This window comes from Argiope bruennichi, chromosome 6 (assembly GCF_947563725.1).
Source record: "Argiope bruennichi chromosome 6, qqArgBrue1.1, whole genome shotgun sequence".
NCBI classification, from domain to species: domain Eukaryota; kingdom Metazoa; phylum Arthropoda; class Arachnida; order Araneae; family Araneidae; genus Argiope; species Argiope bruennichi.
The window spans coordinates 44368617-44387072 of NC_079156.1; the positions used below are offsets into that span (position 1 = coordinate 44368617).

At 25.6% G+C, this 18456-nt stretch overlaps 1 protein-coding gene across 1 annotated transcript in view; it reads right to left on the reverse strand.

Annotated features, from left to right (window-relative positions):
• Nucleotides 1–8047, reverse strand: part of LOC129971084 (zinc finger protein 13-like) — a 207038-nt gene extending 198991 nt beyond the window's left edge. Inside the window, exon 1 of the mRNA XM_056084557.1 lies at nt 8016–8047. The gene's annotated coding sequence lies outside the window, so the exon portion shown is untranslated. The remainder of the gene's footprint in view (nt 1–8015) is intronic.
• Between the last annotated feature and the right edge of the window lie 10409 nt (nt 8048–18456).

Genomic DNA, 18456 nt, shown 5'->3' on the forward strand with positions numbered 1-18456 from the left:
CTTTTCAATAAGCATTTTTATTACATAAATATAAATCCGAATAAAAGGTTTTTAAGCAGATGATTTATTTGAATTTTATATTTGCCAACAATTGCTAGAAGATATAAAATATTTTTCTATGTAAATGAAAGGAATAAAATATGAAAAAAATAAAAGGAGCACATTTTGTGAATATATTTATTACTCTTCTTATTAAACGCATAATGTTTCGTCATATTACGCTCAAGCGGATTTCTAAGCGCGTGAAAAATTAAATTTTGTATGACAATTTTAAACCAGTGTAATGTGAATAATTCCTTTTTTCACTTCTCTTTCTTTGTATGTGTGTCCCTGTGTGCACATGTATATATTAGTGTGTTAAAGGTTTGCTTAATATGTAATTCTTTGGCATAGATATCGCAGATAGGGGAAATAATATCATTGTCAAAATTAGAAGCACCATTGAAATAAAGCTAAATGTGAAAGACTATTTATGATTTTTACGAATTTTAGATTTCTAGATTTTAACCAATGAATAGTCCGACAATTTAGAGACATTCTGTTTTCATGGATTCAAAGTAATGTTTTGAAAGAAAATATCAGAATATACCTACAACTATTTCCGAAAATTTCCCGAAAAGTTGCTACTTTTATCAACGAAAACATTCAATATACGGAAATTAACTCACTTGTTGTATACTGAGATTGACAAAGAAAAAAAATACAGGAATTATCTGAAGAGGGGAAAAATCCACAGAAAGAATCTCCACTTGAGCAGTGTGGAACCAATAATACCCATGTTAAATCTCGATATTCATGAATGAAATATGATACTGTACCTTCTGGAGGCTATGATCCTATGGCTATTTATATTTGTCCCATAAGCTTTTTAGAAAAATATTTTTATAATAATGAAACTGTTTTAGAAATATTTATTTTTTATAAAAAAATATTTTAGTGAAATATTTGTTTTTATGTTTTATAAGCTTTTTAGAAAAATTATTTTTTTATATTTCATAAAGTTTTTTAGAAAAGTATTTTTATGGCGCTGTTTTAATTCGGAGAAAATTGTTGGAAACCCGCAACTGAAAAATAATTTTTGAAAAATTATTACTTTTAAATAGAGAAGAAATAAAAGATATACTTAACAAATAGTAAGGAAATACTTTAAGTCTGGATGAATTTTGATACAATTTTATCAAAAATGACTTGTTTCATGTTTGTAAATATGGAATTTTATCATCGATTTTTCATTTATTTCCTGATGTGCTGTATTTCAGAATGTTTCCTGATGTGTTAGAGTATTTCAAAATTTTCAGAATAAATAATTGATTAATATTATTAAACTTTTACTTAATATTAATAAAACTATTAGCTAGTTATTTTAAGAACAAAATTTTTTAAATTCCTGCAATATTTCTAATGATGAATTATAAATGAAAAACTGAAGAGAAAAAATCATAAATTTCCTACTTTTTAATGTGCTTATAAATGTGTGTATTTTTTTATTTATCTCTTTGTTTAAAGATATTGTTAACAAATATTAATTAATTTATAAAAATGAAGACATTGTGAAAGTTTTATAAACATATTTAATATTCTGCTTACTCCTACTTTTGATCAACTTGGGTATTTACAGCTTATCAATGGCTTATTGGAGAAAAAAAATACGTTTTAAAAATGCTTATTGAGAAGAAACTGCACAAGCTAAAATAAATGCCATGTTTAGTAGGTTTTCTGTGGATTCAATCATCGTTTGTATTGTATAAAGCAGTTTCTTTTTATCAGTGAGAATTTATAACTTCTCCCCTGTAATTTTTATGTTAACTTAATTGTTAATTTCAGTAATTAGTGTTCTTTTATTGGTATATTTTCATGTAGTTAGAGTAATTGATTAATTAATTAGTAATTAATTTTGGGGCTAATTTTAATTTAATCCTTTAAAGGGCCATTTTTTTCTAGTCATATTATGTTTAAATATTTTTAGGCTTGAAATTAGAATAAGAAAAGGGATTCATTTAGCTTATTAGATAAATTTAATTTGATTAATTAATTAATTTGGTAAATTAATAATTAAGTAACAAATCAAGAAACATCATTTTGTGTAAGATAAAGAACTGAAGCATCTAAGTTTCTGACTTAATAAAAAAATTTGTCAGAACTGATGCCAACCTACATAAATTCATACAAAGATTGATAAATTTGGTGGGAAGCATACTTCCTACGGCCCTACAAAGGGTTAAAAAAATAATTTAGAGACTACGATTTCGGTTAGTTAAGTTTAAAATATTCTTAAGCAGATATGTCGTTCAGATGATATAATTTTGAATGATGTACGATGGTGATCGAAAAAATCTTAAATGCTTCATTACACACACACACACACATATTATATATATATACACACACTGCAAACTTTTATGAAATATTTTTCTGAATTATTCAAAATCTAGCATTACTCAAGCTATCATCTGAAAAGAAAATTCATTTTAATAATATAAAAGTCTTAAATTGTCTATTTTTGAAAATGAAGATTGTAACTGAATTTAAAAATTTGTTAAAATTAAAATTTGTTCCCGCAATAAAACATCTGCCACAGAAATATTTTAAAAATTTAAAAACTTTTAACGATAGCAAGCTTACAAAAAACAAGGGTATTTAAATTAGCTTAAATGTTTAAAGAAAGAGAAAGCAACATAAATAAATCACGTTGTAGTAACCCACCCGCTGATAACGCGTATCAATTCACCGATCAAATCCCAAAACAGGTGCTTAGTGGTTGCCGTCAGTTAGACATTATTAAGGAAATTCTTGCACAGGAAACGTAACAAATGGCCTGAATTGTTACGAGATAATTCATGTGTTTTGCACTGCACTTTTTTACATTTCCTTTATTATTTTTAAATTTTTGATAAAAAAAATTGAACAAGTGTCTCGGTTAAAATTACTTCTGTATAATCAGAAAACTGGGTACAATATGTTTTGAGGATCAGGTATACGTTGGCAAAAATGTATTGCAATCAAAAATTACACAGAAAAAAGATGCAATAAATATTGACTAATGAAGTGATATCTTTTGTTTTATGGTAATATTTTCTATACTTTTTTATTACAGTATTAAGCTCGCCTTGTACTTCCCGAAATAAGTAAACATATTATTAATAACATAAAATATACGTTTAAAGGTGTGCATATTAAAAATTGGATAAAAAGAAAGCAATTTTATTTATCTAATTAATTACCTTTTATTTATTTTTATGGAAAAATGTCTAGAAAAAATTAGAAATTCTTACAAGAATTCTTTGTATCCATTTATGATTCTTTTTCTCATACTCTCTCTCACAGGAAACGTAACAAATGGCCTGAATTGTTACGAGATAATTCATGTGTTTTGCACTGCACTTTTTTACATTTCCTTTATTATTTTTAAATTTTTGATAAAAAAAATTGAACAAGTGTCTCGGTTAAAATTACTTCTGTATAATCAGAAAACTGGGTACAATATGTTTTGAGGATCAGGTATACGTTGGCAAAAATGTATTGCAATCAAAAATTACACAGAAAAAAGATGCAATAAATATTGACTAATGAAGTGATATCTTTTGTTTTATGGTAATATTTTCTATACTTTTTTATTACAGTATTAAGCTCGCCTTGTACTTCCCGAAATAAGTAAACATATTATTAATAACATAAAATATACGTTTAAAGGTGTGCATATTAAAAATTGGATAAAAAGAAAGCAATTTTATTTATCTAATTAATTACCTTTTATTTATTTTTATGGAAAAATGTCTAGAAAAAATTAGAAATTCTTACAAGAATTCTTTGTATCCATTTATGATTCTTTTTCTCATACTCTCTCTCTCTTTCTTATTTAATGCAAGAAATATGTTATTAAAATAGATTATATTTACATGAACACTTCTGAAATTATTCTTCAGAAATGCTTCTAAAGCTGTAACTATTTATGAGACCGGTATTTTTTTATGCATCACTCATGCTTATATTCTGTTCCTATTGCATTTATTTACTAATTTTATTTTTAAATTTTTCTAAGCAAAAATTTCATGAACATATTTAAAAAAAATTTCTCTGCTAAATTATTATTATCTTTCAAATTGCCATTTTGAAACTTGAAAATTATTATTCTCAATAGAGATTAAGTACTTTTGATTTCTAAGTATTTTCTATATATATGATCAATGTAAAAGGATTTTATAGAAATTTTAACTCCTTTAATAGATATTTTAGAGGCAAGTAGAATACTTTAGTTTTATCATTACAACTACAATGTTAATAGTTTGCATATGTTTACGTTTATTGCAGTACACAACAGTATTGCAGTTACGTTATTATCTATCCATTGTATTTTCATTAACAAGGGCTCATGCTATACTTTGTTTATGGAAAAATCATGCACGTTTTTACATGAGAAGAACATTTGACCTATTTCTAAATTGTTGAAATGTCGTGGCCACAATGAATTTTAATAGCACTTTAAAGTAATGGCAGAATTTTAAAAACGATGCTTTATAGAGCACTGTAGTATAAGATTAGACAAAAAAAATTTTTTACAAACCTTTGAAATATTTTAATAACTACTCCTAAAAGAAAAGCTTTAATCACAATATATACTTTGAAGAAAGTAAACTCATATCGTGCATTCTTTCAAGAGAGATAAAATATAGCTCGAAAGTAATGTGCTTCAGACATATTAAGAGTGAAAGGACTTAATAATTAACAACGATTAATTTACTATATTATATGATTTTAATCTTAAAGTAAGCTAGCATGCGATATCAATTTTATTTTGATTTTCCACATTTGCGATTAACATTTTACTCTGAAATCCATGAATGATATTAAGAGAAACTCCTCTGATGACAAATTTATTTTACAGTATAATTATAAGACCGTGTTTCATTTTCATTTGAAAACATTTAAAGAACTGTTCTCTTAAAAATTCACATACTGCTCAAATAATTAAACATAGAGAAACAAGCTTTCGCGAGAGGAGGAGCAAAACTCTGAATATTTGTCTTAGAGGTTGTATTTTTTTTAACAAATTCGAAATTATCAAAATGTTAGAATATTTGAAACAACATAAATTTAGAATTAAGATCCAATTTGGAAGTTAATCCCTTAATGGATTTTTCAACAAAACTTTCTCGGTTATAAATTTTTTTAAAAAGTGAGTTTCATGCTTATATTTCGAATAAAAAAGGTTCTAAACCAAAAAGTATTAAAAAAAAAAAAAAAAAAGTCAGGAAATTATTTCTGTGATCACCCCCCCCCCAAAAAAAAAAGAAAGACTTCTCCGCAAAACTTTAAAAAACTGAAATATAGCAACTTTAAATTCAAAATTTAGGCAAAGTTTTAAATAAATTTAAAAAATAAAATAAATAAATAAACATATATTTATACTTTACAATCTATGGAAAATAAGTACCATTAAAAATAACAAAAAATATATAGAAATGCATTTTGAATTGAAAAATAACAAAAAAAAAGTATTATTGCAAAATATCTTTAAAGATGAACTTAAAAATGAGTTTAGATTTGAGGAGAAAAAGAATAACTTGCACTTATCTAGCGAATAATTATCTTGAGAAAAATATAAAATTATTTCTTTTTCTCAAACTTCTATCAAATATCGAAAATAAAACCAAAATATTTTTTAAAATCAGTACAAAATACGCATTTTATGCTTCTAATAATATTTCTGTAATTAGTGAAATTTTTATATGGCCATATACTGGCATTTATTACTATGAAAAATTAAATAATTATCATCATGATCGTATTCAATACCATTGCGTCTCACCATCTCTGAGATATTTTATTTCTAATGTAAGAAGTAATAAATATTTAAACTATTCAAAAGAAGGGAAAAGAAATTAGAACATGATACCCCCCTCCCTAAGAAAAGCAGCCAAAATAAACCAAATAAGGAAAAATATTGATTAAGTATTTCAATTAACGTTTATTTTCTGAGACCCAGAACGCACAAAATAAGAATGAAAATAAGCAGAATCTTTATCATAATATTGAAACGGTAGCAGATTAAAATAAAAAGATAGCAAAATTTATAAAATATCAAATAAAAAGAAACAAAATCCTTTGATTCTTTGCAAATCATAAAATTGAAAAGAAACATCCAACGAAAATTTCTCTGTGAAAAATCATGTTCAATGATTTTTCGATTAAGTAAATGCAAAAGAAGGGAAAATGCAAATGGAGACTTCCGTGGCAATTCTCTCTCAAGATAGAATTCAAATGGATTAGTTACCAAGTTAGATATAGAAAACAAAAGCAGCTAGAAAATTAAAGCAATCTTCTATTTTTATTATTTAAAAGGAAATAAATTCTTTGCCAGCTGAAAAGCGTTTGCGTAAATAAAATAAAATATTTAACATAAATAAACTATAAACTGTCTAATAAAATATTTTAAACACAAATGCATACTAACTGAATGTATTAAAAATAAGTAAAGTCATTAAAAATTTACAAGATTCAATTTGATATGAAAGAATAATTTCTTTTTAATACAGATAAAAATGATCTGAAAATATTTATTACACGGTTTGAAAAGCGAAAATATCGAATGATTTTTTTTTTCTCTTGTATTACAGAAATTGCGAAACAGAAATGAAATTCTACAAAAACGGTTTAAAACGAAATTTACAAAAGGAGAAAGAAATTTTACAAAATTAATGTTCAACCAAAAAATACTTTAGAACTGAAGAATATATTATTCATGTTAAATTTATATTATTCATGTTATAACAATAAAAATAAATAATGCACACAAATTATTATATGAGTTTTTAAAATTTATCGAAAATTTCGATGAAAAGAAAATGTATACATAATGTAGTAATCATTTTTGAAATTCAACGTTTTGCAGAAATTGTTTTCAAAAACTAGAAAAAAAGCAGTAAAAAAACATAATATTTTTTTTTTCTGAAACTTAAATAACGTTCAATTTTTTTAAGAAAAAATTCTTTTCAATTTAAAAACATTTTTAAACAAATTTTTTAGTACCAAATTGAAAGTTCTGGTTCTTTGAAATTTCAACAAACAGAAAAAAACTTCTTTTATTATTATAAATTTTTTAAAGCTGTTTTTTTGAAGGGGGAAGTTACTGAGTTTCTTAGTTTTATTTTTAGTTAATTAATTAAAATAAAGTCAATTAACATTTAATATAGTTTTTTTCTTGTAAAAGTTTTATTACAGGTAATTTAATATATAATTTAAGATTGATGACGATTTGAAGTGTATCCAGCTAAATAAAAAAAATTCTAAAAAAGGGGGGCAAAAAGCATTTTTATCATATATATTTATGATATAACAAAAAATAAGGAAGTATGTAATAAACATGTACACAATATTTGGTTAAATAATTTCTTGAAAAAAAATCTTGTATAATATTAATAATCCTTTTATATTTTATATCAGAATATTGTATCCACTTCCGTTTAAAGTTAAAGAAATTCGAGGGTTTTTTTAACCTTCAGAAAAGCAATATTAAAAAATATATATTTTTATTTTTATTTTTAAACAAGGTGTCCTATTATAGTTGTAACATGGTATGCAGATTCCAGAAAATTTATGTGTACAATTATTTTGAATTTTTTTTTGAATTAAAATTCTTTTAAATAGTTTTAATCTCAAATTTTCCAGATGAAAAATTAATTTTAAAGATAGATAAAAAAAAATAGTAAAGTAAATATTATCAATTTTCTTTTTCCTTTGTCGATATTTTTAAAAAACAATTTAGCACCGCTTTTAATAAAAAAAAAGCTGCAAATTAACCTTAAAATAATTAGTAATCCATCCTTAAAATAATTAGTTAAACACCATCACTGCCATAAGTCGGTACAACATAATTGAAACTTCAAGCTTTTTCTCAGATCCTCGCCATTTGTTTTTTTAATTTGAAGATAACTAATATCTCTGACGACACAACTTTGAATAATTAAATGATAAACAATTATTCAAAACTAAAACTAAAAACGACTATTACCACTTACCTCTGAAATCTTTAGCAGCAAATCCTCTTGACATCCTCTCCAAGTCAATCCTTAACCATCACAACCTTGAATGCTTAATCACAGTTTCATTTCCAAATCCTTTTGTTCCATAATTGAACTTATTATCCATGGCAGCTCCTTAAAACCTGTTAACACAGGAGAAATTTGGCGATACACAAATCCTCTGTAAGCCAGCAGCAACATGACTACCAGACACACATCCGTTCTTCAGTGGGACAGATGTGCTCAAAAAAGTTGTCCTTGATTTTCGTCGGAGGCCCGAGAGGTGCTCGCTGTTTTCAAAGGGTAACTCCATCTTTCAGTAGTAAAAATTCAGCTGCTCTAAGTGGAGGGTGTAAATAAGCAGTGCCATGTGTTTCCGTACTTCAATGTAGGTGAAATGGTAACGAATATTCTTATTCCAGTAAGCGGAAAATGAGATAGTAAAATTTAAAAATAACTATAAAATACAACGATACATTAAAGAAAATGGAACTGCATGAATTTATAACACAAAATTTTAGAAATTCATTCAATAAACGATTTTTTTTTTCAGTATTGTAATTATGACATAAAATTATTTTTAAGGAATGATTATATCAGCACATGTGTCAACAAGTTGACACATACAGGGTAATAATAAAGTCTTTCTTCAATTATTAAAAATGATTATGAAAGAATTATTAAATAAAATGCTATAAAATGTCTACTATGGAATAGTCGTGTTCTTATAATTTTGTAAGTTCAACAGATAGTACAATTAAGGCAAAATTATTATTTTACATTCTATTGTTATAAAAATGGCGTCAGCGACGAAAAAAATCAATAAATTCTTTGATGCTACGGGGCTATTGTTGTTCAATTCTCAATTTTGGGATTTCTTAAAGAATAGAATGTTTGCAATATCGGTTGAAGATATTGATAAACTCAAGCTTAGGATCACAGATGCTAATGTAATGGAATATCGCCTTGCATTCTCCGATCTACCAAATGTGCTCATACTGACAGTTGCTAACTTAAATGGTTTTATTAAAAATGCTATATATATATGTTATAAATATATGTACTTTATCGTATACGTCGTATATTAAAAGTATAATAATTGTCAAAAAATTCGAATTCGAGATTTTGACGAATTTTTACGTTTTAGACCTCCATAAATTCATTTTTTTTTTTTTTTTGAAAAATACCCATTTGTCCGTCTGTCTGTGACAAAGATAACTAAAAAACGATTGAGCTTGACCGTTGGAATTTGGCATACGGTCTTTACACCAAATTTGCAGATTTCTTTCAAATTTTGAGTAAAATCTGTTCAAAGGAAATCTGAATTCTTCATATACATAAATTTGAGATAATTGGTTATAATTTGAATATTTCCGAATATTGGGCTGTGGTAAATCAAATGAAAGAATTAAGATTATCCTTAAAATATCGGGAAAATATTTTGTGACTCCCTATACTTATGGATCCTTAGGCTGTTACCTACTTTTCCTATTTGATAATAGGATGTTGATATTAATTGGCTAGTTTATATCATAGAAACCAAATTTGTCTTTTTTTTCTTTTCTTTTTACAAACACGAGGGTGTTTTTTTTTTACATACAATATTAATTAATAAAAACGTAAATGACAATTTACTTTTTTTTTTACTATAGAATCTTTAGAACGAACCTTTCGAAAATTGAACAAATTCGAAGTCATTGGGCGTTCTCAGTATACTCATATAATATGATAATCAGTTTTCGAAAAATGTATCTACTTAGGATTTTCTAGAATTCTGAGCGAAAGCAAGTAAATTTAAAAAAAGGAATACTTTGAAGCTGGTTCTAAAATCCAATAAATTTCGATTATTATATTTTCATTAAAGGACAAAATTTATTATTTTATTGAACAACAGTAAATAAACTTAAAAGTAACTGAATAAAATCAGTTAAACAACGAACCTACTAAACAGCATACCCAAAACAAATATTTTTATCTCAATCATATATCTCAACTTCCGGCATATAAAAATTGTGCACTGTTCAAGGTGTGTGTGTGTGTCATTTATCAACTTTGCGTCACCTATGAAGAGTCAGTTTTGTCAAAAATCGCATACTACAAAATATGCAATTAAAAATTTGTCTCACAAACTGAGAAGGATGATTCCGGAGAATTAAAAAAAAGACATTTAATACAATTTTCAGTATTTGAAACAGGGTATCTGAAATTAGAGTATCGTTATCAAATTCTGTAAATTTCAAAATTCAATAGTAATTCTAGGTTTGAAATTATAAATTCACAAGAAAATTAGCTATTTTAATAATTTAAAGTATTCATTATTAAATATTTTTAAATATACTGAGGAATTTATAAATTCAAAATTATGAAATTATACAATAATTCAGCAATAAAGTTACTCAAATTATTTTTTTGTAACTTTTAAAGAACCTTTTTCATAAGTATGCATCTTCTGAAAGTTATAAAAATAATAGATAATACTTCTTACTTGCGTTACTTTTTAAAACAGGGAAGTATTATTTAATAACAAAATTATTTAATATATAGAATAAAATATTATTTAAAATATGTAATAAAAGCAAAAAAGTTACTTTCAATTATTAATTTCTCCTATTATTGTTAAATAATTGTTTAGATAAATTAATGCTAATTGTAGATAATGAAATTTTATGGATACATATTCAGAATTCTTTGGAAATAAAATTTAAATGTGTTTTTGCTTTTCAGTCTTTAGCTGAATGTTATAAAAGTATGGCATTGAAGAAGAATACTAAATTTTTATTAGCGTTTTAATTATTATTTTAATAGTAGCATGAATTCAACATTAATTCGAATAATAATACTGATAGACAAGTTCTTCTCTTTCCAGGAAAGTTTAGCTATAGAATTCTTTGCGATTGATAGTATGCATTGGTCACAAAGTAGATTTATTTTACATTCTGGTAATAATTTTCTTTACATTCTGGCAATAATACTGGTAAAATAAAAACTATAACTAATTCGACAAGCAATTAAAATTGGAAAAAGAAAATTAAATAAGAAAAAAAAACCCTGCTTTTTTCAAAAGAACAAATAATCATAACTGTATTAAAATTGAGAGGAAATTGTTGGATTATTTCACACTTATAATCAGAATAACAAGGAAGTGCAGTAATTTTAAAATATTATGTCACATATTTTACATTAATTATCACCAATTATAAATATATTCTAAGAAATACTATCCTTAAGAAACCAATGCATGGTCTTACATTCGTATGAAACTGTTTAAAAGTGCAAATAATGTTTTAAATCACTGAAGAAATTTTAAAATTTAATGTTCCAAGCATATAAATCCAAATGTAAAATTCTGACTAACCAAAGAGTCAAAATCGTTATCTTAATCTTAACTGTTTTTACAAAAATTGGGATACAATAATATTTAAACATTCACATAGAAAAATGAATAGATATCAATAAGAAACAATATTCTATTACTATCATGAAATATTGTATCACTAAAATTCTTATAAAATGATTAATCATAAAAATTACCTTGCGCTTTTTATAGCTGACTTATTAAAAAACATCTATACAAAAATCACATTACTTAAGGATTTACGTAACAGAAAAAACGATAAAGATTAAAGTTTTCTCAATATTTTTAGAAACATTATTTTCAGTATTACTTATAGAACTTCTTTTTCTGCTACAAAATACATTACTTTTAAACAACGATATAAGAAAATTGAGTATGGAATTCTTTTAAGAGATTAAAATCGTTTGCTGTTACTTGTTACCACACGATCATTCACGAAAAAAAAATGCACTTTTAATCGTTGTATTAGGAAAAAATGTTAATTAATTAAAACATTTTTATTGGCATTTTTTTGCATTTAATGTAAAATATTTTTTAACTAAACCTTTTTTTATTTAAAAAACAAATGTTTAGAATTCTTTTTAAAATACATAATCAGCTAGTTATTTTCTTACGAATTCATTTTAAAAATGAGAGTTTAGTAATAAGCAAATATTCTGCAGATAAACCATGAGAAATAAGGCGATTTTTTCTGCGATTTAATGTCTCTACTTATACTAAGTATAATTACTAATTAATATAAATCTTTAAAGAAAAAATTTTAAATAATTTTTTTGGTACTGAAATATATTTATCGGAATCGAGGCAATAGGAAATGCGTCAACAGTTTATAATAATTTCTTTCCTTTTTGAAATGGCATTTTTCTCCAACTTTTCAATTTTCACATTTCTTCAGTATGTCATTATTTCACTAAAAAAGATTCTTATGTTTAAAAGTGTCTTCAACATTCATTTTGAAAATTATAGTTATTTTTTTTTAATCTATGATGACGAACTTACGAGAAAAAAAATATTCAAAACTTTTTTTTTCCTAACAGGAGTCTTTTATTTTAAAAACAAGGTTCTAAACAATTTCCGAAAACGATCAGCTGTTTTTTTGGCTTTCTTGTTTTTTTAATGTTTAAATTTTTATTGATAGGTATAAAAAGGGAATTTTCTAAAACGTTTTATGTCAAGAAAATAAAAGTAGTTAAATGCCTTTATGATCACAAAGAACTTTGTTTAACAAAATCAGTGCATTTATTTTTATTGTTCTTTTTAAAGCAACATATTGATTTTTTAAGTTTTTAGAAGAGGCTTAAAGCTGTGAGCATTTTTCCTTCAGAGGTTTCGCGTGCTATATATTATAAGTTAAATTATTTTTTGTCAATATTTTGACTAGTTTTAAGTTTTTTAAATATTTGTCTAAAATATAAATTGTGTGATTGTTAAATTCTATGAATAATAGGACTTAAAACACTTAGGTATTATTGAAGTATATTAGAAAATTGAAACCTGCTTTCATAAGATTTTATCATATTTATTGTTATAATCATTTTTAATTTTTTCATTAGATTTTTGATGACATTTTTCAGAAAAAAAAAAGCACAAGTTTCGATTAATTTTTGCTAAATAAGATACAAGTATTGTCTTTAAAAAGTATCGCAGTCAACAGCATCAAAAAAAAATGGCAATATTTGTTACTATATAATAAAAATTCTTGGTATTTATAAATTGTATCCTTTATTAAAAAGAATCAAAAATATATAAAATATTAAAAAAACATTTTCCATTTAAAAATTGATTCATCCTAAATGGTGTGTTTATAATCATAATATTAATTATTTTAAATTTATATTTTTAAACTAGCCGTTTCTTGTCTATCAGCTGGTTTTCTGGGATCAATAATTGTTAAAGATTTCAATTAAATATTTTAAGCAAGATAGCTCTTAATGACTTCCATCAAAGAATTTGAATTTCGAATTATATACGAGCCTATGAATATTATTATGTTAAAAGAAATTCAGTCTGAAAGGAATTACATTCAATCTGAAATTATGCGATTTAGGTAAATTATAATGCCACGAATAGTAAAAAGATTGTTGAGATCAACATTATTAATATCTCATTTGCAGTGATCTCACAATGATGTATGATTCTTCATCATCAACATTGAGGCTATTAACCAATCACAGAACCCTTTTACAGAAAGATAAAATTCATGTCTTGTGAGTGATTGAAAGAATATATCTATCTCTAGAACTATTTCAACAGCAAATTGCAAAGGTTCCTGAGTGAAAAGAAAGTTAAATAACATACTTTGTATAATCTTTAATACTTTGTGATCAAATAGGAAACTTAAAAATTGACACTAAAAATATTCAGTGGCTAATTATTTTGTAAAAAAAATTAAGTATGTTTTTTTTTTTTTTTTTGCTGTAGTGATTTTTAGAAATAAGTCTTATTTTAATATGTTTAATTCTAGTTATTTTAATATGTTTAATTCTAGATAAAAATTCTAATGAATATTTTTCAAAAACATTACAACTACGTGACTCATTTTTTTAAAAAAATTTTCTTATAAAAAAATTCTTTTGCAATCTTTTTCGGAAGTACTATTTTTGAATTTTAATAAAATATCATTGCATTACAATTTCAAAAAAATACAAACATTGACCAGTAAAATACTAACCAGTTATTATTAATACAAAGCTTATGAATTAACACTAAAAATATTCCATAAATAATTATTTGTAAAAAAAAAAAAAAGTAACATGATGTTATTTTTACATTTTTTGGTATAATAATTTTTACAAAGAAGTGTCATTTTAATATTTTAATTATTTAATTCCATATAAAAATCATAATGAATATTTTTCAAAAGCTCTACAGTTAGGTGATACAATGTTTTATTTTTTCTAATAAAAAATTCTTCTAGAATTTTTTTCGGAAACTTTATTTTTTAATTTTAATAAAACGTCATTGCATTGCGATTTTCCAAAAATACTAGCCAGTGACCAGGTATCCATCCACTATATTTATTATATAAATTTAGTAATGTCAAACAATTACGCTGAATTAAATCCTATTTCTTCAAATAAAGAACTATTTAAAATTATGTATGCAAAATCAACATAGAGTATTCTGATTAACTAACTACACAAGCAAAGTGGAGAAAGTAATTGGCAAAATCGGTCCAGTGAGTGAAGCTGAAGGGTCTGTCAAGTTTTATTCTGCAATATCATTTGAAAATGGAAGATGAGGAGTAAGCAGTCATTGATGATGTAAATGAGATAACTAAAGATCATGAATCTTAAAATAGAAATTGACGACATCAGTGCAATGGTTATAAGTGGGGAAGTCTATCAAGTTTTTCCCTCATTCGTAATGTGCAGAGAATCAGTATTTTTAAAACTTCTATCAAAGAGGGAGATGTTGGGAAGAGACATAGTCTGCCGAATGCTCCTTTCAAGAATCCTGATCCATTTCTAAATAATTATTTTTCCATTCATAACAGATCTTAGAGACAGTCAGCTTTCATATGAAATAAAAGTAAAAAATTGTTGCTGTGATTGGGAATGGGTAACACTCCCATTAGTTTTTCTAAAAATGAAAATATACAGTGAAATAGTGTTTCTGAGATTTCGAATATGGGGGGAGGACAGATGACAACTAAGGAGATATCTAGAGGTCATGAGCTTATATATGAAATAAAATTTGGGTTATAGAACCAGTGGTTAAACTTGGGAACTGATTCTTTGATTTTCTTAATAATTTTAAATACATACATATCCTTCCAAATGGAAGTTGTAATACATTTTTTCCTTAACTGATAAGCGAATAATTGTTTATAAAAATTATCATTTTAAAGCCTTCAAATCTTTTACTTTCTGAACATTAATGTTCATGAATTGTCTGTAACATTGCCATAACATTATTATCTTTTATCATACACATGTATTACAATCGTGCAATCATACATCTCATAATCATAAGCACATACGGAAAAGAATGACAAAGGAAATGTGTGAATGAACTTTTGAATCTGTACAATAGAATATTAATCCATAATAAAATAAGATAATGAATACCTTTTTTACTAAATGGCTTATATATAATTGGATTATTAAAAAAAATCAAGCTTAAAGTTATTTAAACAGAGCGCATTTGTGAAAAAAATTTAATAAACCACAAAGTAATAATCCCAATTATTTTTTCAACAGTCATTTAAGTCAAAATAAATAAGAATGATAAGATATTATAATAGTAACTGACAAATAAATATTAATGAATTATCGTTTTCATCATGATCCTGTTTTTAGGCTGGCATCATTTCCGTAAACTGCTTGATATAATCCTAGTTAAGCACAGAATAAATATATACACTAGATAAATTTGATCGTTTATTTTCACATAACATTTTATTTGGGAAATTGATTATTTTGATATAGATTTAGGAAACCACTTGAACTCGATAACCATGATATTCTGTTTTCAGAAAATGAATGGTAACAAGCCTCAGCTTGCTTGAAATCTTGCTTGCTAATTGGCAATAAAAACTTTCTTAAGTTTCGATTTTTTTTCCATGGCATATCAACTTTGAAATATCATGTTACGATGTTTTTGACTAAAGATTAGAGTTTCCAATAAATTTTTTGTATTTTTAGCCATCATTATATTCATGATCTGTAGTTTGTACTGATCAAAAGCTCAGGTCATTTTTAAGTAATAATTTTAAATTAGCAGTTAAAAAAAATGGATATATAAGAAAAAAAATAATGTTTCCAATCTATCAACAGGATCACAGTTAAAATGTACTTCTAATTCAGAAACAATTTTGTACTCCCATATCAGAATTAATTGGAATTGAATTGATTAAATTAACTGAAATATAATTTTTAATTTTATAAAAAAAAGGGTTTTTTTAAGAAAAAAGAGAGATTTAATTTAAAAGAGAAAGCTTTTTTTATATGGAATTTCACTAAAAGAAATTGTTTTAAATTAGCAGAAAAAAAGGCCACGATGCTAAGGAAAAAAGCTTTTTTAGTTCAGGAAAAAACTAATGTACAGTTGATAAAAATCTAAAAGGTCACGTGAATGATCGCCACATACACAAGACAGCGTGTTTCAGATATTTTAGAAACAATTTAGAAAACTTCGTAAAAAGTCACCCCGATTTGCACTTAAATTATGAAGCAATACGTCTTTTCTTAACTAATAGAAAATGCTTGAATGATCTATCCAAAATGGTAAGAAGTCACTGAGAAACATGACAAAAGAAAGGAGATGATAAAAAAAACTATACAAATCAAAGATAAATAAAATTTTGACCGTATATATTTGATATAATCTAAAACAGGTTTAATTTTGAGATTCTTATATTTGACACGAGGCATTTAACGATTGCATTTGCTGGTTTTTGAAATATTCGTGGCTTCTTTAATCTTGCTGTAATTACTAATTAATCCCTAAATAGGTGAGTCATAGAGTAAGACTGATTGAATAATCGGTAAAGCAAAATCCTGAATTTGATCGCTGCTTCACGTTTTCGAATTATGAATTGACTCAGATGAATGCTGATCTTTGAGTGAAATTTTACCAAGCACATCAGTTAATGAGAAAAGTTTGAATCAATTAAATTTTTATCATGTGAGAACATGATTTTGTTTTGTTTTGGGGTTTTTGTAACCTCAAAATCCATGGGCAGAAAATTGGCAATATATCGCTTTTGAGGTTATTAGAAAATGATAAAGAAGGTTATCGCAATTGGCGACTTATCACCAACAAAGAAGTTACAGTTTGGCGCTAATGTCCACCATGTACGCAATTCTCCTGTCTAGCCAATAAAGGGCAGGGTCGTAGGAAGCTATACTCCCTAAAGAAGCACAAAGAAGAAAATGGAAATGAAAGCGAAACAGCGAGGTCAGGTATCGAAAGTTTTTATATCAAGTCTTAGAGCTCGAACATTTTAAGGTGGGAAAAAAAACGTCGTTTTTTAAATATTGACGCATGCATAATCTGATAGTCGAGGGTATTGTTTAAAACCGGTTTAAGCTGGCTTTTCACAAGGCAAAAATTCTGGCTTTGAGAAAAAAATTTGAGAGGGTCAAAAACCATCGCTTTTCTAACTGCTGGTGATTACAAAATATGAGTCATGTGGGAATATGATTTTTTTTCTGTCGAATTGTACCAAGTGACTTTTAAAAAAATAATGTTCTCAGATCATAACTTGAAATTTGAGATAACAGATTTTCATTTTTTAAAAAAATAAATTTGTTTATTTACTCTTATTTTAACAACATCTAAAATGTTAATTATAATCAGACAACCCAAAGCGAAATCAGATAAACCAGCTCTCTAACAGCGGATAGTACAACTTCAAGCTTGCTTTATTGAATCTTCTAAATAATAAATGAGAGATAATGTGCGGAATACACCTTTCAAAACAAATTACTATCAATTAATCCAGTAATTTAAGAAAAACAACTAAAATATTTTCTATCTTTGACAAAGAGTAACTATGTGCATGAAGTGGCTGTTTCCTGAATAACAAACATTTTTTTTAATATTTACATTAAAATTGTTGCAGATGTCCATGGGTCGCATAAATATTGAAAAATATACCTAAGATCTGCTTCTTGTAATTATTTAAGCACTTCATCTTCATTTATTTTTGAAAACGCATCATTTAACAATCCTATTATCTGATCGGTAGTTTATACGATCTATTATTAACAGCTATATGCATTTTAAACATGTAGCTTTTTCCAGCCATTAGGAGCTTTTACACTAGAGCGCTGATAAAATTCACTAGCCATCTGTGGATATAAAACTATTGAAACTTCCTGCTGAAGTTTTCTAGGCTACTTATTGATATTATCTGTCCTAATAAGTATGTTCTAATACGCATATACATGTCCTTATCTGCTATCGGGATGTTTTTGCTGAGGTTTTTAAAGATTTACTATCTCAGCTTTGAGTACTCTATTTTTGACCTCTAGAAATTTCACCATTTCTCTATCATGATTATTTCTCTATCTGATTATTATATATTTTTACATCTGATTATTATATATTTTTGCATCTCATTTTATGGTTTCTTTT